Source organism: Camelus dromedarius, chromosome 17 (assembly GCF_036321535.1).
Source record: "Camelus dromedarius isolate mCamDro1 chromosome 17, mCamDro1.pat, whole genome shotgun sequence".
Classification (NCBI taxonomy): Eukaryota; Metazoa; Chordata; class Mammalia; order Artiodactyla; family Camelidae; genus Camelus; species Camelus dromedarius.
The window spans coordinates 32992946-33016448 of NC_087452.1; the positions used below are offsets into that span (position 1 = coordinate 32992946).

General features: G+C 53.4%; 1 protein-coding gene across 8 annotated transcripts in view; it reads left to right on the forward strand.

The window, feature by feature from the left end:
• CACNA2D2 (calcium voltage-gated channel auxiliary subunit alpha2delta 2) overlaps positions 1–23503 on the forward strand; it is a 136945-nt gene that overhangs the window by 29534 nt on the left and 83908 nt on the right. The window lies entirely within an intron of this gene.

Genomic DNA, 23503 nt, shown 5'->3' on the forward strand with positions numbered 1-23503 from the left:
GCCCTACTGGGTACCCCAGCCCTGCCTCCCCACCAGCCCTGGCCTACACCTGCCATGAACAGGCCACAGAAGTGTGGCCCCTACTGTAGACTGCCCGCTCCAGGAACCCTAGAGGCTGAGCAAGGTCTCCTGAGCACCTTCTCTGCCCTCCCCCATCAGCACCATATTGTCATCCTGGGGGAGGATAGCAGAGAGCATATGCTTGGGCTCTGATCTCATTTACATAATGAGGCTGATCAGGATGAATAATTCATCAGGTGCCAGGGGGTGCACGGGGGATGATGTGGAGACAGGCTGTCTCCCCACTCTGAAGCCCAGGTCACTCTGATGGGTACAACCAGGGACCTATCCCCTTCTGACTTAATGCCCAGGGTAGAAAGGGACAACTCTGGGGACCTTGTGGGCAAGCAAAGCAGGAGAGATTATAGTCAGACATGTAGAAGAACCAGTGACTCATCAGGTGCACAAGCCCTGGGATGGGTTCCTGAACTGGGTGAGACCTTCCTCGGAGGGTCTCTGCAGAAGGAAGTGAGAAGACCTTCTGTCTGGGGTAGGGGTCGGGGGTAAGAGAAGGCTGCTGACTGGAGCTGGTATGGGAGCAGAGACCTGGGATGGCCATGTCTGGGGAACACAGGCCACCCTCTGGGAAGGCTCAATCCAAGTCTGGACCTATGGAAGCCTTTCTCAGTCCATGTCAACCCCTACACGTCTGCTCAGGGCAGAAATGGCTTAGAGCCCTGCCCACATTCCTGGCTGCCCCAGCCTCCATGATGGCCTTAGCCCAGCTGTAGGCTGCTAGTCACTGTGGGGAGACCAACATGTGGCTGACTGTCTCCACCTGCCGGTCCCATCCTGGAGCCCTGACATGCTAGCCCTGAGTGGTGGTGATGGTGGGGGGTGGTGAGAAATATCAAGGGGGAGGTGCAGGCCTGGTACAGCACCCTCCCTGGACTGCTGAGCTGCATCCATAGAGAGCAAGACCCCAGGACTCAGATCCCTGACCCCAAGTCTCCTGCTCCCCTCCTCACTGCTGTGCTTCTCTGGACAGTCATGGTGATTCAGACCAATAGCGTCTGAGTGTCCCCAGTTCTACTGGTAGCCAGGAATGGGACTTCTGAACTAGTGACGGTGCCGTCCCCACCCGTCTTGTCTGCCCCTGGCCATCCCTATACCCCTCTAATCAGTGCTCCCTGGGAATATGTAATTAATATTTGTTGAGTGCCATACCTGGAGCTGGCTCCTGGCAAGGACCAAAGTCTGGACACGTTGAGGACCCCTTTCCTAAGGGGCTCAGGGAGGCAGGGATAGGGTCTTTCTGCAGGTGTCCTTGAAACAGGCTTCTTCCTGTCCCCCCATCCCCCGCCGGCTGTACCGCCAATTCCTGAAACATAGGCACCCTCACACACTGGCTTAGGGGGTACTGGCTGAGGCGGTGTTTGGCCCTCATTTCGGGGGAGTTCCTCTCTGGGCCTCTCAAGTGGGATCAGCTTTCCAGGAGTGCCAAGGAAGCTCAGAAACCTAGAGGGGCTTCAGCAGAAGAGAACGAAGGAAGCTGGGGTGGGGGGAGATGCTAGGGGACAGAGCAGCACTGGGAGGGCCAGGAAAGGGGAGCTCAAGCAGTTGTGACTCCCAAACCCTACATTTGGTCCTTCTATCCAGAGCACTGTGGTTCAGATGTGTCCTGAGTGGCAGGCCTGCAGCTTCTTGACCAATTGGACCCTCACTCACATAGCACATGCATGGCTGCCCCAGCTTTATGTGCTCAGTCAGGTGAGGGGTGGTGAGGGAGCCGCACCCAGGCCCATAACACCCCCTCCCCAGGGCTCCCAGAAGCCTCAGAACCACTGCGCTTGCTCCTTGTGAAGCCCCACCCCTCCTCCAGCCACCTCCCACTGAGGCCCAGCGGTGCCCTCCTCTTTGCTGGTGTAGATGATCGGGATGTGGGGTGCGTTGGGGTAGGGGTGGGGGGCGCGGGTGTGAAATATGCCGCTGGGTAGGGATTGCTGCCGCTTGCCTCCCTAAAAACCCACATATATTATTCTTTAATGGAAAGTTAATTGTCTTATTATTCCCTCCATATGGTCCTCTTGCTCGGCACCCAGCGGGGATGCAAGAGGCTGAGGGGGGGCTCTTGAGAGGACGTCTGAAACGTGGTGAGGCTGCCACTTGAGCATAATTGGATATAGAGAGGCAGCTATGTGGGAGCCTGGCTGAAGCCCTGCCCGGACCCCCTCTTCGTCCCCCTAGCCCAGCCTGCTCCCCACTTCTTTGCTTACCAGATCCTGCCCTGGGGGTGGCCTCTTTTAGCACCACCTCCCCACTGTAAGGTCTGGGGATGCTCCCTCCTGAGCACTGTGTGGGGAGACATAGGGTTGGAGAGGGAGTGGTTGCTGCCCTTCTGGTTGGCCCCTCCCCATACACACCCCATTGTTGTCTGAAGGAGAAAATTCCATTTTTGAGAAGCTTTTCAAAGCCACTTCATCTGTGGCAGGAGCTCCTGCCTGACGGCAATCTGACTGGCTTGGGTGTCCTGCACCCCTTCTACATGCCCCCCACAAGAGAGGGGGTGCGGGGAGGTCAGTGTCGGGGCAGGGCACACGGCACCCCACGACACCTGGCCCAGGGGCCCTGGCTCACATTGGCTGTGTCTTCCATGGGCACCAGCTGCCTGGAGCCTCCCCCGCCCTGCTGGCTCCTCTGGGGCTGCTAAGCTGGGCCAGCACCACGCCCTTCCCAGCCCGTGCCCCTCCCAGACCTCTCCTTCTTCTGTTCCCCAGAGTATGAGGGTGTTAGGTCAGAACAGCCTCACAGCAGGTGGAGGATGCAGTGTCAGGAAGGTCCCCAGAGGGGCACGCGTGGGTGGTCACATCTCTGGCCACTTCAGAACCCCTTGCTCCTGGTGTCTTGCAGGAGGAAGACCAGGGCAGGGAGCCCTGCTCGGAGGCTTCAGGGTTCCTGGACGGCCTCAGCAAGGAGTTGCTGCCCAGGTTCCTATGGAGGTCGTGGGTGTGGTGGGGAGAGGTCTGTGAGAGGGCATCTCTGAGGGGGATCAGCAGGCCCACGCCCAGCAAAACAGGTACAGAGAGGGGCCACCAGCTGCCTCCTTGTGCCAAGAGGTCACCATGGGGCCGGATCTGAGGTCAGCTCCCAGAGGATAGAGAATGGCTCAGGGAAGGAGGGAAGAGCTGTGTCTTCTGAAGGTGGGACCTGCTTGAGGTCCCACAGCTGGGAAGTGGCAGAACTGGAATTTGAACCTGGAGCCTGTGGCGTGGGCAGCACTGAATGGTGGGTGGCGGAGGGGAGGGTGAAGTGGGAAGGAATGGCAGGGCTGGGCTTTCCCACAAGGCAGGGCCTAGCACATGCTGTCCTGCCTCTATGAGCCTTGGTTCCCCCATTTATGAAATGGGGACCCAAGCACCCCTGTCCTCAAGGGAAACGTGAGGATCTCAAGGGAGCAGGGGCAAAGATAGGTTGTAGACAGAGCCCTGCAAATGTGGGGGTGCCTTTGTGCCCCCTCCACTATCAGTTGCCTGCTCTCTTGGGAGTTAGTTAGTTTTAGGAAGTTCAGGTGCCCAAAATGTCACCTTTGCTTGTTGAAGCCCAAGAGTGTGGAAATTGGTTTCCTCTCCCTGGCCATCTTAGTCTGTTTGGGCTGCGATAACAGAATACCACACATTAGGTGGCTTGTAAACAACAGAAATTTCTCATGGTTCTAGAGGCTGGGAAGTTCAAGATCCAGGCATCAATAGATTTGGTGTCTGGGGAAGGCCCACTTCCTGATCCTTTGATAGCTGCCTTCTTGCTGTGTCCTCACATGGTGGAAGGGGCCAAGGACCTCTCTGTATAATAGCATTAACCCCACCTTATGACCTGATCACCTCCCCAGGGACCCACATCTGAATACTATCACCATGGGGATTAGGCTTCAACATGTGAATTCTGGGGGGACACAAACATTCAGTCTGTAGCAACTTCTGACCATGACATTTTGGAGGTTTCCTTGCTGGGATAGGCCTAAAGGCCACCAGAGCTTGAAGAAATAGGGCCTATGGGCCAGGGAAGGGAGCCAGCAGCAGAGGCACCTCAGGGAGAAAGCCGGTGGAGGTGAGGCAAAGGACCCCTACACCCACAAGAGGCCTGTGGGTCTGTTTATCAAATCCATTAACTTGCCTCCCAGGCGGTGTGGGTTCAGAGAAGAACATGGGGCTTGTCTGGCCTTGAAGTAGGAGTGGTAGGAAGTCACCAAGCCGAGGGTTCTTGAGGGTGGCAGCTCTCAGGCTGAGAACTGTTTAAGAAAGAGACAGTCTCCGAGGCATGATCAGAACCTCAGCAGGCATACTGCGCTGCTCTCTGGGGAGTTTAGGTTGAGAACTCCTAGCTTTGTTGCAGGCCCCTTCTGTGAGGCGGATGCCCCTCAGTCCTTCCATCTTGGGAATCCGGGATATTTGTCAGCTTTCCTAAGGCAAGACCACCCTCCCCCCCCACCCTCCCCCATGTGGCAAGAATGTTCTGATAAACACCCTGGGTCTCCTCTGGGGTCCCCAGGGAGGCTGGCCTTGCAGCAGGACAGCTCGGGGTCAGCTCTGATGAGGACCCAGTGCTTGCAGACTGTTGAGGAGAGCCCAGAGTCTGCTCCCCTCTCCCCTGGCCTCTGCATCCATCTCTGGAGAGCGATGGGGCTGCATGCCCAGAGCCAGAGGCTCATCTGGATGATCGAGAGTGGGAAATGGGGGATGAAGATATAGGGCTGAATGGGTTTCCATGCTGGGCCCCCGGGAATGGCTGACCTGATCTGCATTCCTACCCCCTCCTCCTCCCCCGTCCATCGCTAGATCGGTGGCAGCCACAGGGACGCTTGCCTGAGATTCGTGGAGCCCCAAGCATTTGGCAGAGGCAGAGAAGTAATTGGTTCTGACAAACCACAGCCGGCCCCAGGGGCAACATGAGCAACATTTACCACGACCAGGCAGGAGACGGAGGCTCAGCCTGGCCTCGCTCCACCTTCTCTGAGTATGGCTCCCCTCTCTTTGTGAGCAGAGATCTGATGTTTGGATAAGGTTACAGAGCCCCAAACTCTCTGTCTTTCCTATACCTCTCTCTCAGTCCTGGGACCTAGTGGCTCTGCAGGGGAGCTGGCTGGCTCCTTGCGGGTGCAGTTGGAGGGAACAAGACAGGGGATGGATCCTGGGCAGACTCCTCAGGCCCCCTCCCCGTCCATTGCTGGGTTCCCATGAATCAGGGAACCAAGTGGCTGACCCTAGGGCTTTAGTGCCCTGGCCTCAGAATGCAGAGTCGGGAGCTGGGCCTCCACCTGAGAGGATGCGCAGGCTGTGCACACACACAGGGTGCATGTATACACACGTGCCTGCAGTGTACAAACATGCATATATATGGTCCACAAGGTTGGCATGGAGTAGATACTCAGCTAGTAACTCTTCAGTGGATGGACTAGCAAAGGGGCAGGCACCTGAGGACCGAGAAGAGAGAGATTGGGGCTCTGATCTGTCCCATAGGACTGTGGGAATCATCCAGCCCACATACGGGACCTGAGGCCCAGTGCATCAGAAAGGTAGAGCTTTGGTGCCAGATGCACCAGGAGAGGTGACTTGCATGGGATCTGCCACGCTTGGCCCCACATGGAGGGTCCCTGATTGCTCTTTGTGAGGGAATGGAGGATGTGGGGGCTGTGGCAAAGGGCCCAGGAGAGCTGGCTACACAGTGTGCTGGCACCCAGATGTCAGACTGGGCCAAGGGAGGCTGGGATATTCCCAGTGACTTAGAGGCCTGGCCAAGGTGTGTGGCCAGAGCAGGAGGAGCGTGGAGCCTTTAGGCTTTCAGCCACCCATGTGTCCTTCCTGCCCCCACTAGACTTCCCAACTTCTTCCTCCTACTCCTCTCCTCACTCACCCCTATCCCCTCCAGGCCACTCCCCAGTTTTAAACCAAACCCACAGCTCCCTCCCTCAGGAAGCCTTCCAGATTGGTGCTGAGGCCAGTGGTGTCCCCTGTTCCCCTCTCCCTTCTGCTTTTGCATCCTTTGGGTATGCACAGGAGGCAGGAGCTGCCAGGGACTCTGGTGGGCCCAGTCTAATCTTCCCATCATATTGGATAGGAAGACAATGACCAGAAGGGCAGGGTCATGCCCGGGCCTCCAGGAGTCCACCTGAACAAGGGGAGTCAGACCCAAAAGGCAACTAGCCCCTGGTGATTATTGGTCCCATGACTTACTGGGAGACACCATCTCTGACCTGCGGAGGCTTGTGTGAGGTGGGATGTGGCTAATCATGTGCAGAAGAGAGACTCGAGAACCATGATGCTGCACGTGGGAACGTCTGTGTACATGTGGACGAGAGTATGTGAACCTGTGTGTGTGGATGTGCTGCCAGTGGGGGCACGAGCAGGTGAGCATTTGTGTGTCTGTGGAAGGGAGCGGTTACAATTGCACAAAATGCTGCATGCAGGAGTGTGACCAGGCACGCACATCAGTGTGTGTGAGAGCGTGTGATCCCACGTGCATTTGTGCTTTGTGGGATGTGTGACCAGGCAAATGTGTACATGCGTGTGTATGTGACTGAGTGCACAGTTCTGCGTGCTCCATGTGCAGGTGTGAGCAGGCACGCTCACAGCCCAGGGTGGGACTTTGAGGAGGCAGGTGCTGCGAGCTCTGTGTCACCCAGGCAGGCGAGAACTATGAAATGGATTAATTAGTGAAGCTGAGAAATCTCAGTTATGGGTGAGGAGCTCACACACACACACACACACACACACACACACCCCATCCCCATTCACAGTGCACATCCCCCCAAGTCACTCTGACACTGTGCTCAGCAGCTCTTCAGGGGGCTGAGGTGCCAGTCGGTTGTGGATCTGTGTCCGCACACCCCTGTCTGTGCCCTAGGATGCTGGACCAAGCGACCCCCATAGAGATCACAGGCCTTGCGCAGGCAGTCCTCAGTGTCCCTAGTCCAGTGCTCCCAGAGTCTGGGTGGTGAGACCACCCTGACTTTGTGCCCATTTCACAGATGAGAGAGGTAGGGCCTTTAAGGAGCACTGGGCAGGAGCCTCATTTCCAGGTTCTGGGCCTCCTGTTGATGGGGAGCAGCCCCTCCTGCCCTGGGCTGGTGTCCACCCAAGTGCTGTCCTCCCGAGGTGGGGAGAACAGTGTGGGTGCCTGTGGGCTTAGAGCAAAGCTGGAGTTCACTGGGAGCCTCCTACAGCTCAGGACAGGCCACTCCCACTTACAACCCCCAGGTGCCTTGTCACCAGCCAGCTTCTTCCACATGCCCTGCAGGAAGGCCCGGGGGCCTGATCCCCCCCACCCCAAAGCCTGCTGACCGCCTCCTCTCTCCTGTCCCTAGAAAGGGAGACCCCCATGCTCCCCAGCTCCTGCAGCCCCATGTGTCTCCCCATTAGCATGATTGTAGCTGCCTCTGTTCTGAATCCTCCATTTGAGCACAGCTCCTGAGGCACCAGTGGGATTTGTCGGACTTGGCCCTGAGGCCCAGAGTCTTGCTGGGCAGGGAGGCCTGCCACCCGCTCCTGCTGCCCCTTGCGGACCCTGGAGCCCTGCTGCTGCTTGCCCCGTTGTGCAGGAGACCCGAAAGCTGGGTCAAGCGGCAGTCAAGCCTCTTGATCAGATATTGACAGTGGAGCCTTCATTATGCTCCATCTACAGGCATGGAATAAATTGGAATTATACTGTGGATTTATTCTTTTTAAAGAGGGACTTTCACACTGGGGAAAACTTTTTAAAAGAACATTTATATAGAAAGCAATTATGTGCCAGTAATTTTTATGTATTCTCCCTCTTCCATCGCTGCCTTTGTGTTTGAACGTGACCGCCTCCTGGGCAGCTGCAGCCTGGCTCCTCGGCCTCCAGGCTATAGCTTACCACCTCCTGGAACTCCTCCTCCTCTGGGAAGGCTCCGGATGCAGGGTCTGGGCCCAGTATGGGTGTGGGCTCCAGGAGCCCGGCTGGGTGGATTCATGTTCAGAACTCTGGTGCTTTGCAAATTTCCTCCCTCCTGCATTTCTGTCTTGAGGTTGCTCTGATTCCAAGGCTGCCATGGCCCTTCCGGGCCCCTCTTGGCAGCAGCCAAGCACTTAAAGGCACCTGCTTCCTGGCAGCCTCAGAGCCCTATTCTGTGAGGGAGGAGGTGGTGGTGTGGGAGCAGGTATTTTCCCTCCCTAGGAGCCACTAACGGGCACCCTGCTTCCCCAGCCATTATTGCTCTCACACTCCATGCATTATGTAAATTGTCTCCGTTGCTAAGTGGTGGAAGAGCTGCTCAGGGGGAACGGAGGTCTGGAGCCTTCTGCGGGAAGGCAGGAGACTGGCCCTGAAAACTCACTGCTCCACGTCAAGGAGAGTCTGGCAGCCTCCCAGCTCCGACTAGGCCCCCAGGGTCTTGCACTGTCTCCCCCTCAGACCATAGCTTGGTGAGGGCGGTGGCTGCACACCACAGTAGACTAGGGGCTCCAAGGAGGGCATGTGGGCTCCCTCATTGGACAGGGCCATCAGATTAGGCCTTTTCCTACTACCTCAGACTGGCCCCCAGGGAAGGACACGTGCCTTCTGCTGCCCAAGGTGTCCTGCTTCTCACACCTGCATGAGTTTCAGCAACAGCATATTCACTCACACAGCCTCCTTAAAAACCCTTTGCAGAACTGGAAAGGTCGTGTCCATCTTTGGGGCTGGGTGACCTGCCCCCTAGGAACCCTGGGGCTCCTTCTGCAGTGAACACCTAGTGAATTTGGGATAGAGAAGGGTGAATTTTGGAGCAGCACCGCCATCTGGGGCGCCAGCAAGGTCTCGGGTCCCCAGGGATCTGAGATCTTGTTGAGGCAGGTAGGGGCATGAAGGTTCCTGGGTATGGACAAGGCCTGGGTGGCGGAGGGGCTCTCCCAGGGTACTCACTTGACTTTCTGCCTTCCCTTTTGAGACACAAGACCTGCCAGAGGATCCAGCCCACCCAGAGAGCCGAGCACTCTAGCATTCTTCTCTCGTCTGAGCCTGTACTTTGTATGAGGCTGGTCTGTGCAGGTCTCACACTTGTCCTCCCTCCCTGGGACTCAGGAGCCCCTGGGGCAGGATGTTTGTCCAGTGCAAGGAGGCCACTGAAAGGAGTCAAAGATTTGTGTGTTTCCCAGAAAATCTGGGATTCCAGGGAGGGTGTGAGTTTGGCAAAGACGTCTGTAGCCCACTCCACCCATTTCTTGGGCAGTCCCTTTTCCCCTACTCCTCCCCAGGGGCAGCTGCCTGGGGCTCTGGGTGAGACAGGCCACCTGACCCTGGCACAAGCTTCAGCAGAGGTTGGTGCAAAGGGAGTGAGAGCATCTATGGCTGCACAGACATTGTGGAAGGCGGAGCTTCTCACCCTCATCTGGCACTGTCCCCCACTGCCCCCAGGATGGCTGGCATTATCTCTCAGACCCCTGTCATTTGTCCCTCAACTTGCTTTTTGATTACCCCCAACTTTGGGGAAATGTAGGAGTGGGGGCGAGGGGTCACCAATATGAAATTGGTGTTTTGGTCTCTGGAACCTGGTCTATGTACTCAGTTGATGAGGGAACTGAAACCTCGAACGTCTTCGTTTGTGATAAGAGTAAACAGAGGTGATGTCAGTGATGTTGACAACGTGTAATGTCAGCTGCTACCCTTTGGAGGTCCCTGTCTCCAGGCCAGAGGCTGGAGACAAAGCCCTGTCCCTGACTCCTCTGCCTCCATTATTCTCCCCTCTCCTTCCCTCCCTCCCATCCTTCTCTCCCTCCATACCTCTTTTCTACCTTTGTTTCTCGTCTTCTTACATTTCTGGATGGATTTTTAAAGTTAGGGTTTTGAAATCAGCATCACACACATACATGCTGTAAAGTCATAGTTTTACCAGGCATGTTGTGTTAGGAGCACAGCAGCCCCCTCCTCTCTCCTTCCAACTCCCCAGAGGCTGTCACTTTCTGATCTCAGCTCCATATCTCTAAATGACATACTTATGTCACCGCTTCATGATTGTTCAGTTCTAGACATTATCCATGTATGTCCACTAGGTGGGTGGAGGACTTAGCTCTCCCCCTCCGCCCTGGCACAATCCTACCCCCTCCCTCCCGGTGTCATACTGTAACATGGCAGGTCAGGACTCAGTGTTGACATTGTCCCGATGGGGCAAATGCTATTCAGAACTGTAACTTACAGTACACACTTTGGCGTACAGTTTTTACATTTTTTTCCTGCAGGTAACAACTGTCTGGTATTTGTTGCTTAGCTTTCTGTGAACCTTTACTAATTCTGCCCAAACTCCCTGCCTTTCTATCTGACCTCCCCTCATACATGCGGATACATCTGGGGTTCTATGTCCCAGCGGGGGGAAGTCTTGCCTGGAGCCTCCCAGCTTGTGCCTGTGAACACAGCCTGCAGCTCGGACATGTGCCTGGGATTTCCCTCACCTCTCTTCTAAGTTGGAGTCCCTCTCTTCTCAATACTGTGGGCTTCTCTTCCTTGGCTTCTGATTTTCTCCCTCATTGGGTGGAGAACATTTTCAATTGGCATCCTGAGAAAAGGTACATGGGAGCCAGACTTTCGAGGCTTTCATGTGTCAGAAAGCCTACCCTCTCCCCCACACCTGGCAGAGATTTGGGGTTGGGGTGGAAGCCCAGAGTAGAAACCATTTGCCTAAGAATTTCTAAGGCAGCACTCCATTCCTTCCAGCTTCCTGAGTTGCTGTGGAGAGGTCCAAGTCCAAGGTCATTTAGATTTCCAATCCATTGTGTATGACCTGATTTTGATCTCTAGAAACTTGTACATTTTCTCCCTGTGCCCAGTGTTCAGAAATTCCACCCTGATATACCTTGGTGGGGTTTATTTTCATTCCTTACCATTCAGTGGACACTTTCAAACTAGATTCTTATGTCCAGTTCTAGAAGTTTTCTTGAATGATTTCTCTGAGTCTTTCCTCCCTTTCCTTTTCTCTGTTCTCTTTCTAGAAACTTTAATTTGGATTCTTTTTTTTCTCCCTAATTTCTTACAGGTTTCCATCTCTGCATCTTTCATTCAGATTTCCCAATTTTACCTTCTAATCTTTCTGTAAAGTTTTACATTTTGTTACCAAATTTTTAATTCCCAGTATCTCTTTTTGGTCCTTTTTAATTAAAAATAACATCTTGCTCTTGTTTCATTGTTGCCACTGATGTCTCTTAGCTCTCTGAGGATGATGTATTATAGTTTTTTAAAAAAAATTTTTATCTTGAAATAATTTTAGATTTACAGAGAGGTCACCAAAATAGTACAGAAGTCCCCTAACCCTTTAAAGTTTCCTTTAAATTTCCTTTAAAGTTATCATCTTGCATAACCATGGTACAAATACCAAAGAAGAAACTGACATTGGTACCTTACTACTAACCAAAGTGAAAACCATATTTGGATTTCACCAGTTTTTGCACTAGTGTCCTTTATCTATACCAGAATCCAATCCAGGATCCCTTGTTACATTTAGTTGTCATGTGTCCTTAGTCTCCTCCAACCTGTGATAGTTTCTATATCTTTCCTTGTCTTTCATGACCTTGACACTTTATGAAAAGTCCTGGTCTTACACAGTCAGCGTGGGGAAGAGCTTTGTTGATAAAGTTCTAACCTGGTTGACTACATGCCGGCTATTCCTTGGATGGCCCCTGACCCAACACCTTCTTTGCACTCAAATGGAGTTACCCAGGTGGTAGGTACCAGCAAGGAGGGTTACCTAGGGCTGCCATGACCAGGGCAGGGCATTACCCTGAATCTGGCTGGTGGCCGAGGGCACATCGTTTTGGGGCAGCTCCTAAAGACATCGCCTGTTCTGAGTGAGTCAGGGTCCTCTCCTCAGCTCAGCCCCAGGTCTCTGAGCAGCCCCAGGGTGGTGCCCTTTCCCTAATGTTTCCATCTGCCTGGGGTGCCCTCCTCAGTCCCCACTTCGACCCATTGAAATTGAGCTCCCTCTCCTGAGGCTGGGGGAACAGGTCCCTTGAGAGCCATCAGACCAAAAGAAACCCCTCACAAATCAGGTGACCTGGGTCTCAGTTTCCTCATCTGTAAAAGAGGGAGGGTTGTCTCTGCCTTCAGGGTCATGTTGAGATGATAAAGGATACGAAGTAGCTGCAAGTGACAGAACCAAACCCCTGTATGTTGAGGCAGCAACAGAGGGACATGGAGCTGCAGGAGCAAGAGCTGGACTAGGGACCCAAGGCTGAGCGAGATCGGAGGCAAGGGACTAGATGGGGGCTGGGAGGGCAAAGGCTGGAGCAGGAGACAAGGACTAGACCTGAGGGCACATCTGGACCAGAGAACCAGGGGGCCAAAGGATGGCCTGGGAAGCCACGGCAGAGGACTCCAAGGGCTGAGTGGGGATGGAGCCACATTCCTCACCCCTACAGGTAGGCTGGGCAGTGCAGCCTAGAAGTGGGCCCACAGGCTATTTCTGAAAAGTTCAGAGCAAGGTTATGGAGTAATTTTTTGCAGGTAGCCGCTGGTTACCAAGAAGGATATTTAATAGGAAAGGAAGCCTCAGTTCCAACATCCCTGCTGGCATTTAGGGAGATTGGGTGAGCTGGACCACCTGCCAAAGCCCAATTTATTGTTTCATGTCCTGACTTCATTCTGTGAAGGATAGGGGAAGGGTGCAGATGGCACTTCACACCCTGGGGAGACTGCAGCATTCTTGGGGACGCCACGAAGAGTATTGTGATGGGCATGGGACTGGATCAGAGACCGAGTCCTGGTCTTGGCTATTTCTCCTCTGACCTCTGCAGGGTGGTCTTGGGCACATGACTTCCCCTGCCTGTTTTTGAGTTTTCTCAAACCAGGTGCGGGAACAGGACACTGTCCATGCTTCTGCTTTGTGGCAGGCAGGCACAGAGGAAGGGAAAGTAGGCAAAGGCTGAGAGATAGGATTGAGTGAGGAGGGGCAGAGAGTGTGGGGGGCAGGCCTGGGAAGGCATCAGGCTTCCTGGCAGGTCCTTAGTCTCTCAGATTATCTTGGCCAATTTCTGGGGAGAAACGAGGCCCAGAGAGGGCAGTGACAGGCCCTCAGACACACAGCAAGGTGAGCTGGTGAGCTGAGGCCAGAGCACAAGTATTCACCCCACCCTAGGCCAGTGGGTGAAAATGGTGAAATCACAATGTTGTTCTGGCCACAGCAGGCAAGACACATCTGTGTGACAGACCCACTCACCTTTGCCAGGGTTGGTCCCATCCCCTGAATGTGTGAGCCTCTCCCATTCTCCACCCAACCAACTTTGCCCCTTCTTGTCCTGGGTGGCTTTTGTTTTTGGGAGCCAAACATGGAGACTCGGCTTAAGTGCTAATTAAAAGCCACCAGCCTCCTTTCTGCAGAGGCTGAGCCCCCTCCATTAGCACATAGTCCAGGCTGGTGACAAAACCTGGGTCTGAGTCCTTCTCCATCATGTCTAGCCTTGGGCAAATGATTCCACGTGACTGTGCCTCAGTTTCCTCAACTGTAAGTAGGGATAACACTCCTTGTCCTGTCTCCCTCCTGTGGCGTCACGAGCTTTAAAGGATACGGACGATGCTTATAACTTGATCAGGGCCCCAGACAGGAGGAGTCCTGGATGATGGGTGAGAGATGCCTTCCTGGGTGGGGTCACAGGATGCTGCCCAGGGGTCAGTCAGAAGTTGATGATGCTTGGCGCTGGGGACAGGCACGGATGGATGGGGGCAGAGTGTGGTGAGGATCAGCGGGGGGAGCATGCAGGCCTGAATGTCTGTTTTGCTGATTGCTCCTTTTGCTTTCAAGGAGATTAAACTATTTTTAGTCTGCGCCACTGCTGGTGAGACGCCGGAGGAAGCCTTTCCATCGCCGAGATTTTCTGGAAGCTGCCAAGTGTGGTCTTCAACTCCATTCTGGGAGCCTTCCCAATCGGGCGGGAGGGGACGTCACTGTCTGGGGGCTATGGGGACAGGCTGGTGTGCTGTTGCTCCCCGAGGTCCTTGCTGCGCTGGCCTTCAGAGCTGCGCGATCCTGGACTGCGGAGAGCAGTAATCTGATGCGCCCGATGTTTGTAATGCTGTGTTTAAAAAAAGTAATTTATTTTCTAATTATTCCTTGTCTTGCATAACTGTGCATCGCCAAAGTGTCGCTATTTAAAATATTTATCTCTCCACGCCGCAGGAGCAGCTCTGGAGCGTGGAGGGGAAAGAAATAAAAGTCCGCGTGCTGGTCGCAGGCACATTAGTTTGACTCGTCCTGGCAGCTTTGACGTCTCCCTGTAAATACATTTATTTTTCATTAGGATGTTTCTGAGCTTGTGGCCCCCAGAGAGCCGGAGTGATTACGCTGTTCATCTGTGAGAGATGCCATAGAGAGGTGCTCGTGGAATGAGCTCCACCAAATGCATCCAGCCTGTCTGTGCCAGGGCAAGGGTCTGGGCAGGTGTGGCCTGGAGTGTATGTGTGTGCAGAGGGGGTGCAGTGCTGGGCTGCGTGGCTCTGGTTGGACCACAGGGACTTTGACCATTTGGTTCGATGGAAAAACTGAGGCTCAGAGAGTCTCCTTTGGAATGGAATCAGCATCACTGGCAAAGTGGGTGGCGCGCCTGTGGCCTGGTCTATCTAAGGGGCTGAAGCTTTTCTCTACAGCTCAGTAGGCTTTGAGATTGGGATCAGGGAAATCCTGGGTGTCTTCAGGGGTATGCACATCCCAGAGGCTTGAGAAGGGGGCATGTGGGTTCCAAGCATGCTGGATGGGAAACTGATTCTTTCTCCTTCTCTGCCCCTCCCTAGGTTGTGAGTTCAAGCCATATTACAGGGGCTATAGGCATCTAGGGGCTGGAACAGCACCCCTCCTTCAGCTACCCAATGGAGCGGGGACCCGACCTGGCTCCTCCCTCACTGGCAGCCTCTTTTCCAATCAAAAAAAAAATTTTTTTTTTTTAGCTCACTGAGTGTAAGAGAGAGTTTTATGCTGAATTTTAAAATACCTTATTTTTTCCAGTCTCTGAACCACTAATCTCTCGGGCTGAGGGATTCTGGGACAAAGGCGAGGCCTCTGAGTGGAAATCTGTAAAATTAGCTTCGGCAGTATTAGTGTGTGCAGTTGGAGATTGAAAAATTGCTTTCCCAGGGTCTGATTGGAGGCCTGGCTCTCCTCAGGGAAGAAGCAAGAAGTCAGCACAGAGATGTCTGGGAGCGCGGGCGGGGGCAGCTGAGGGACAAATGCTGGGAGGCAGTTGTGGGGTTCAGAAAAGCTGCTCCTAAGGAGGTCCACTCCCAGGGCCTTGTGAGCTGGATGCTCTGCAGAGTGTGTGCTGGGGTGAGTGTGTCCTCTGCCTGGGTCTCCCCCATCGTGCACAGCTTCTCCAGAGTTCTGAGTACACAGCAGGTACCAAGTAAATGCTGTGGAGCCCAGCTAGGTCCCTTCGCCTTCTCTTCCTGAGGCCTCCTGGTTCCCTCGACCCCCACCCCCATGTTCCCACCCACGGAGGAGAGCTTCCGGAACCTGAATGAGGGGCCAGCTCTGGTGCCTGTGAGGGCGCCCGCCTGTGTGGCCCATCAGGCCTCTTGTGTGCTTGATTGCCTCTGATTGGCTGCAGCTGAATTCAGCAAAAGCTATTATTTGCCCTTGATGAGCCAATCAGATGGCCTCATTGGCCATTCAGAGCAGGCACCGGAACCTGGGGGGAGATGGGACACAGCGAGGCGGGGGCAGGGCAGAACAGATGCAGGACCCGAGCCTGGTCTGTGTCCACCACGACCTTCACACAAATCACACCTCTCTTCCCTGACTCATTCCCCCAAACCAGGGCCTGCCTCCCAGGCTTTGCCATCGCTGTCACCCCTTCCTACACCTTTCCTTGTACATCTGCCTGCCCGAACCCCTCAAGACCTCCTCCATGGAGTCCGTTTCCCCATCTCCAAGCCAAGCTCCCAAAGCCTGTTTGCTGCCCCTCTCTCACTCTGCCAGCAATTACAGAAGACATGAGGATGGTGGTCAAGAGGATTCAGACAGATTGGGGTTGAAACTCTTTCCCAGCTCTAGGACCTTGGATGAGCTACTTCCCCTCTAGAGCATTGGTTTCTTCACCTTTAAAAGGCCCTAATAATTATACCTCCCTGAGGAGGGTGGGACCTGAATGTAGGCGGGTTGGGATGCATGAAGGCAGCCCTGGGGGCCCTGGAGGTCCAGCAACCACCACAGCAGGGCTTTCTAGAGCCTCTGTAGGGCTGGTCCAGGGTTTGGCACTGGTGGAGGCAGACAACCTGTCTTAGGCCATGTTCGTGGGAAATAGGCTCTGAGATGCTAAAATCTGCACACCGTAGGTTTACTTGAGGGGAGGGGCTGCTCTGAGAAACAACACTTGTAAGGGAGATGTGTGGAGCAGGCCTGGGCAGGGAGAGAAGCTGACCACAGTGCAGTTGAGTGGAGGTCTCAGCTGGCCCCATGGAGAGTTCTGGGGCTGGGATGGCTCTTTAGAGATGTCCTAGATTGAGGCCAGGGGTCCTGGCTTTTCTACCCTGGACTGCCCTGTCACTGGATGTGGGCTGCTGCTGGGGAAGTAACATGACCACGCATGAAATATCTCCCTTTAGTCAAGGGAGAGTCCCAGATAGGTTCAGCTCTCGGCCAGCAGCAGCCGGCAGTTGGAGATGAGTGCTGATCCTGAAGGGGGACCTTCAGCCCTTCTTAAGCCACTTGGACCCCTAGCTTCGTGTAGTAATTTTGTCCATGTGGGGACTCAGCTGCTCTAGAATTCTGGTTGGTCCCTTTGCCTGGGAAACTGGCAAGAAGAAGGACAGTAGGATGAGATATGGCTGCAACTGGCACGCATCCTCTCCTTCCTCTACCACCCATCCTAGATTCCCCTCACCCTGGCAGGTCTGAGCCCCTGCCCACAATGCCCTTTTCTGGCCATGGCTTATGCACTTGTTCACCTTCATTAAAACTAGATAGGGGATTACCAAGAGAGGACCCCAGTGGGTCACGTGGCTGTCTTTTTTTTCCTACCCCAGCAACTCCTGATAATGAGAATCAATTATTTTTCCATGACTGCTGCTCTCATGGCCTGAGGAACCTGAAGTGACAGCCCAGTGGCTGAAACTTAGAGTCCAGTGGGACTCTGTGTCCCTTGTGAAAGCATCCCTTCTTTGGGAACCAGGACTTGTAGATTGACAAACCCTAAAATTGAGGGGATTGGAAGCCAAATTTCCCCAAGTAGGAGACTGGGAGTAACAGGGAGTAAAACCACTCCACTCCTACTTCTACCTCTTGGCCCCTGGACCTGTGTGTTCTTGCCTGTTAGGGGCTCAGCCCTTGTATTGATCATAGATTTAAGGTGCATACTGTGTCCTAGGGGATGGCTCCCCATTCTTACTGGATATCCTCTCCAACCCGGTGACTTTGCTTTGCTTCAAAATGACATTCCACACGGAAACCTGTACACAAATGTTCATAGCAACATTGTTTGAAATATTTTTTTGAAAGTAGAACAACCCAAATGTCTATCAACTGATGAGTGAATAAACAAAATGTGGTATATCCACATGGTAGAATATTATTCAGCAATATAAAGAAATGAAGTTCTGATACATGCTACAATATGGATGAACCTTGAGAACATGATGTTAAGTGAAAGAAGCCAGTCACCAAGGAGTGCATATTGTATGATTCAGTTTATATGAAATGTCTAGAATAGACAAATCCTAGAAACAGAAAGCAGACTAGTGATTGACAGAGACTTAAGGGAGGAAGGAATAAGGTACAAGGTTTCTTTTGGGGATGATGAAAATGATCTAAAATTAGAGTATTGATAGTTACACAACTTTGTGAATAGATTAGAAAAACACTGAATTGTATACTCTAAAAAGTATGTAAATGTTGTAGTATGTGAATTTTATCTCAGTAAAGCTCTTATTAAGGAAAAAGTCATTTATTCCAATACTCTGTCAGGCTGGTGGCTAGGTAAGTTATTGGATCAGAGGATCCTATGCTTACATGCCCATTGAAGCACCTCTTTTACTGTAAAGCAGGTTCCTTGCTAGATCAGCCTTGGTCTTGGGCCCATGCATAGTTTCCTTCCCTGCCGTCAGGCCTACTCTGTTCATATACCCATTGTACCAGCCCTGGAGTGGCTGATGGCAGTCCTGGCTGACTGATGGCAATCGGCTGAGTCATTTTGTCTAGTTATTTCCTGGTGGTGCTGATAAGCATTAACATACACAGATCTTCATATTTCGTGCCCATGCCCATAGGTACATCCACACGCCTCTCTCTACCAGGTTTCCTTGTCACTGATCTTCTAGACTTTATTCATCCTGACAACCAACCAAGCCATTTGTCACTTCCCATGAGTCTGTATATGTTCTTACCTCAGGCCCCTTCTTTTTCCAAGCATAGTGGATGACCAGGTGTGCTGCCCAAAGCTTTGCTCTTCAGGAGGATTTCTCCTTAACACTATCTTTCAGGGCCATCCCTGAGTGGGGTGTAATGTAGCTGTGTGTGTCTATTTTCAGCTCACATCAGCATATTACACTGACCCATCTGAGAATAAGCCCAATCTTTTTCCTCCTCTATCAGCTGGTCATGAGGGACTCCCCACACATGCACTCCGTGCAGTCTTAGTTGAGAGAGGAGCATTCATGCAACAGTAGTGAACTCATGGAGTCTGGACCACCTCTTCGTGCAGCTTTCTTGTGCCCTCTGACCGGCTTATACTTGATCAAGGATGCATCCCTTCCTTCTGACAGTGGATCACTCTTGGGCTCACAAGACCTCAGGACCTCATGGATATGACAGAAGCCGGGTCATTTAATATGCCTTGGTCATTTAATCACGTGCCGTGTGGGCCCCATGGCAACCTAGGAGCTTCTTTTTGAACAGTGCGTCATTTTCTGTCAGACCCTAGGATTCTGTTAGAACCTGCCATAAACTCCACACAGCATCTTTTCCCAAAACAGATAACCTCTGGTTCCACCGGGCCTGCTGTGTCATGTGGCCTGAGCTGCAGGGCCACTTTCACCTCAGCTTGAACCGGCTGCAGAGCCCTTTTTAGCTCTCGGCCCCCTCAGAACCGAGGTCTTTCCGTGTCACCTGGAGTGTGAGATGCAGCACTTACTCTCTGGCTGGCCTTCAGAGGACACCCCCCACTGAATTCCTCTCTGATGTGTGTGGCCTTCTCACCAACATATTCCTTCTCACTTTGGTAAACAGTGAACATGGTCATGATGGGTTTTCTGGCCTTTTGTGGTAGAACCACCCTGGTATGTCCACTTGCCTGAGCCTTTGATCCTTTTCTCAACTTTGCTTTGAGAGTTCTGGCCTTTCTACTTCTCTTAGTGTGGGCCATTGCTTTTTCCAGGCTTCCAACATCTCCTGGGGTCCTTGCTGGGATGTTATATCCTATACCATGAGAAAGTGCTCCCATTTCAATAACCTCTCCCGCATCCAACCTTGTTTTCTACCATCCTTGATCCAACCACTCAGGATCCAGCCCTAACTGTTGGCTCAAAACCACAGTACCTTCAGGATATCCTTTATGCCCCCTTATCAGGCCCAGCACTTCCTGGGGTTGGTGATTCGGTTTTGTTGTGACCTGACCCTAGTGGTTGGTCTGATGGGTAGGAAGGAGAGGTGCACATCCTGAGGGGAGAGTGTTTGTAACACGGAGGGCTCCTCATCATCTTTAAGCAAGGGGGTGGGAGGGGTGCAGTCCTAGCCTTTAACAAGGAGGAGAAGCCACTTCTGTAGGCACAGAGAGTTTCGAGAAGTCTGGGGTTCCATGGGTACTGGCTACTGACTTGGGTATACAAACCTGCTGGGATTGAGACAGTAACTCTCTCTGGATCTCTGCTGCTCTTCTAATTAAGTCCTGTGTCTGACCCTCAGCTTTTTCTGCCTCTGGCTGCAAGAGATGAGAGTCTTTTTATATCCTGCCAAGGGGGCTTCTGACTTTCACACTTCACCTTAAATTCGTGATTAATCACACTCAGCCTTTCATTGTCTCTCTCCAAAGCATCGATAGCCCTCAGCAACAGCCATCCTGTTCCATAGTCCTTATAATTACACTTCCCTGAAATTCTCAAAACCTGAAATATTGCACCCATCCACAGGTATCCCATTTCAGTTCACGATGGGTGAACATTTACTCAATTGCACCTCTATCACATGCCAGGATGGTCAGCACTCCACCGACCACTGTGCTGAGGCCCTCAGTGCCAGCAGGACAGTTCCCACGTCAGAGTCGGCTTTCTGGGACCATTCCCAGGACCATCTGTGGCAGGGTGAGTTCCCTGGAATCAGACTCTGCAGTGGAGGTTTGTGTGCAGGTGTTTATCGGGGGAGTATTCTCAGGGACCACACCCATGAGGGGCAAAGGAAGTAGGATTGGGCAGCAGGAGAAGTTTGGCTGTGATGCCGTCATGGCAGAAGCCTCAGCCAATTCCACCGAGGCTGGCCTCACCTCTCAGAGCTGTCCCTAATTGAGACAGACCTTTGTAGTCTTCCACTCGACCTGCATGTCAAGCAGAGCGTAGGTGAGGCAGCTCCTTCTTCTCAGGCCATAGCCTGGGCAGGAACTCAGCTGAGAGCCATCAGCAGGCAGCATCTTGGCAGCTGGGGGAGTATGGGCCTCATCCTGATGGGGGAGTCTGGGTGGCACACCACAGCAGCCACGTTGTGGTGTCACACAACATGGATCCAGGTTCTGGTTGTGCCTCTTGCCAACTGAGACCTTGGACAAGTCCCAAGAGCTCTCTAAGCCCCATGCTCCTCCTTTAAACGAGACATTGTCAGGCTCCCACCTCCCGGGGATTCAGGAGTGGGAACTGAGTGTGGCTCAGATCAGGGAGAGCACGAAGGCTGTATACATGGAGGGCAGGGCCAGGGCCAGTCACCATCCAGGTGGGCCTCTAACCTCTGGAGCCACTAGGCTCCCCATCCTCTCCCTTGACAAGGATACCAAGGCCTTGGGCAACCCAGGTTTGAAGAAATGGGAAACACAGGCTAAGTCTTCACTGTCGATAAAACGTCATCAAGTTTGACCGGCTGCTGGCAATGAGTGAGATCAACCCAGCACTTGATCAAGGGGTCAGGGGTGAAAATAGTGTTTCCTCTGAAGGCGGAAGCAGAGGCTGTCTGCTCGGCCTATTCAGTGAGTCACTAAGTTAGTGGCATATGGAGGTAGCCTGGGTTCTGGGGGCTGGACTCCAGGATGACTGGTATTATCTGTTCAACAAAGTGGCCAGAGATTGGGGCCATCGGGCATCTAGTGAAAGAGATAAAAGAGGTGATGGGCGCTAGCACAGGCAGCATGGCTGTTCATGGTGGGGGCACTAAGGGCCATTGGCGATGGACAAGAAGCCCTTACAGAGGCCATGGACCGGTCACTTCTGTTGAGGCCTCTGTATGCCAGGTGGTTCTGGGACCACCACAGATGACCGCTCACTTGCAAGGGTGCCATGCAAGTTGGGAGATGGCTGAGAGACAGTTCCCTTGTCCAGGGCTGGCCCAGGGTCAGAGACTCTAGGTCATGTTGTCCAAGAACACCTGTGATGTCAGCCGTGGGGCTGATGAGGTGGGGCCTGACTAGGGGCAGGCGCCTTGTGGGGTGTGGCTGTGGGCGAGGAGGAGGTGGCAAGCTGAGAGGAAGGGACCACTCTCAGATGGGCATGCGCGTGGTGGGCATGCCTTTTAAAACGATCATCAGCCTTAGCGTTCCAACAGCCTCTTTCACTTTGTAAAAGCCTTTTCTTTCGAAAAATAAAAGAAGATTGGAGGCAAGTACAATATTTGGCTGTGGTGGCTGCTAATTTGGCACTGAATGTCACCTCCGCCTTTCTCTTCCCCAATGCCAAGTGCTCCTTCCCTGGCTCTGGGTGGGCGGGCAGGGTGATGGGGGTGCAGGGCGGGCTCCCTGAGCCTCTTAAGATGCGAGATTCATTTCCTTAAACACACATTGTCTCACTCCAATTTCACGTCCGAGCAGTTCTGGCGAGGAATTAGCAGCCCCTGGGAGAAAGCGGGCAGGTTCTGTTTGCACGAGGTAGGGCCAGGCGGGGTGGGGAGGGGCAGGGTAGGTGCAGGGGTGGGTGCTTGAGGCTGTTTGGACAGGGAGCCCACAAAGGACCTGGGTCAGGGGCTGCCTTTCCTGGCCAGACAGCTCTCAAAGGGAGCCAGGACAATCATCTGTCAAAAATGTGCAGAAATCCTGCCACACTGGTAACGTCCTGAGTACTTGGGGGGTGTGGGGACCCTTCTAATGATTTGGGGGCAAATTGAGGATATTGGGCTCTCAGGTCAGAAAGGACACTTAAGACTGTTTGGTCCAACCCCTCACCAAAGAGGACTGGCTGAGGCCTAGGAGTCCACTTCTGCTGAGCCCTCTATGATGGGGGCTCACTCACTAACTGGGGGCTGCCCTTCACTTTGAGTCAGGCCCTGGGACCCCTTCTCAACATGGCTCCTCACCTCTGCCCATGAGTCTCCTCCATGGCCCTTGCGAGCTTAGGAAGCTACAGTCCTGCAGTTGCGTGGGAGAAGCAGCCCCGCTCTGTGGGTGGCCCCCTGGTACCCAGCCTCAGGTATCTCCCCATCCTGGTCAGTCCCTAGGGCACAGGTTCCTACGCCTCAGGCCTCCCCACAGACCAGCCACTTCTCTCTTTAAAGCATTCAGGCCGTTGTGTGTGTGGTGGTGATGGTCTTGAGGAAGAGTTTGAGTAGGGTGTTGCTTCAACTCCCTCTTCAATGGCACCTTTCAGACAGCATGACAGCAGCCCATAGGGAATCAGAGAATTCGAGCTTTCCTGATTGGGCTTGTTTTGGGGTGTCCTCTAAAACTGGGGTTGCCCTTTTATGCCCTTTCTACCCCCACCCCGCCCATACCCACAGTCACCTGCAGCCCCCACCCCCCACCCCTGGGGAATCTTGGGCTGGACTGGGCACCCGAGAGATGCCAAGTCAGGGCGGAGCCTGAGGAGTACTGTGGGGGAAGTAGCCATCCCCCAGCTCTCCTGTGTGTGCGGCTGCTCATTCATCACGTCTTAGAGGGGAGTCTCGCTAATTTGTCAGCCCATTAGCTAGGCACAAGTAGCATATGGACCTGGCTCCTGCTGCTCTCTTCCTGTCTACCTCGGACAGCGTCATTTGGGCTCATAGCATAGCTGAGGTCCAGGCTTGGATCATGGTGAGGGGAGCACCTTCTTGCCCCAAGGCTGAGTCCCTAGGTGAGGCAGCTGAGGGTTTAGGGCTCTCCACTTCTCCAACAAATCTACATTTGGAAATATCAACAAAGCCTCTCTAAGCCGTGGGGTGAGGAGGGCCCTGCTTTTAGGAAACTGGGCTTTATTTTTAGTGTTCAGAGAAAGATAATTTTTTCTCACCCACTATCAGTAAGGAGATCAATTGTTTCTGTGGTGTTCCTGGATTCTCTTGTCTGTGGGTAGGGATGGGCAGGAAGGACTGCTTTGTCTACTGGTTCCGTCCTCGCCCCACATGCACAGGCAGGAAGGTGTGTCCTGGGGCTTTCTCTGC